The sequence below is a fragment of the Cyprinodon tularosa genome, unplaced genomic scaffold (assembly GCF_016077235.1).
Source record: "Cyprinodon tularosa strain WSP-4 unplaced genomic scaffold, ASM1607723v1 ctg1276, whole genome shotgun sequence".
NCBI lineage: Eukaryota > Metazoa > Chordata > Actinopteri > Cyprinodontiformes > Cyprinodontidae > Cyprinodon > Cyprinodon tularosa.
In genome coordinates this window covers 102,501-103,273 of record NW_024038088.1, presented here as the reverse complement: position 1 = coordinate 103,273, position 773 = coordinate 102,501, and the positions used below count along the sequence as shown (strand labels likewise).

The 773-nt window shown below is 36.4% G+C and overlaps 1 protein-coding gene across 1 annotated transcript in view; it reads left to right on the top strand.

Moving 5' to 3' along the window:
* Nucleotides 1-450: 450 nt before the first annotated feature.
* The window catches only part of pex7 (peroxisomal biogenesis factor 7), a 52,644-nt gene continuing 52,321 nt past the window's right edge, over nt 451-773 (top strand). Inside the window, exon 1 of the mRNA XM_038276814.1 lies at nt 451-511. The gene's annotated coding sequence lies outside the window, so the exon portion shown is untranslated. The remainder of the gene's footprint in view (nt 512-773) is intronic.

Here is a 773-nt window from a genome sequence, read left to right as displayed (position 1 = left end):
GAGGTATGACTTTGTTTTACTTATATTTATTTGTGTAAAGCTTTATATTTGTTTAGAGCTAATTTGGGTTCTGTTTCCCTTCTTAGTTCTGACCGCATTTTTTGGGGCTTTGTAAGACGTGTCCACAATAAATGGCTGTTAAAACCAAAAGAACGACGTTGAGCCTTGATTATCTCTAGAGGAGTAACAGAACTGATGGATAAACTCTAATCCAGACTCTGCATCATTTGAACTCCATGGCATATTTTTAAATCCCTTTGAATAGAACTCACCTCAATGTTTCTACTGCATTTAGCATATTATCTATTTATTATTTTCTAACTGCTGCAGACCTCCCATATCAATGCCTTCTGCACCAAGTCTCTCCTACATTGTTTACGTTTTGATCACGGCTGCATTTTATTAATGGAAATTGATTGATTGATGTTATTGATCTCACAGTGGAGAGATGTGCTCCTTCCATCAGCTCCAGTAGTCACAAAGAAGAAGAAAGTGCCAAAGGAAGGAAAAGGTGCATGATGGGATATATACAGTCAGTGCGTCCTCATATGATGGGTTATTGCACAGGATGTTTCCATGGGGATATTTATATATAAATAGGTATTGCTCCGGTTATCAAATAGGAATTGCTCATTAAAGATTGCACAGATTATTGCTGCTGTTTGTTAACTTCACTGCTAAGCTGCTCATTCACTGTCTGAAAGCTTTATGCATGGAACATTCATTTAGTAAACGCTCCACAAGATTAAATAATAAATAAATTGTCCAAAAAG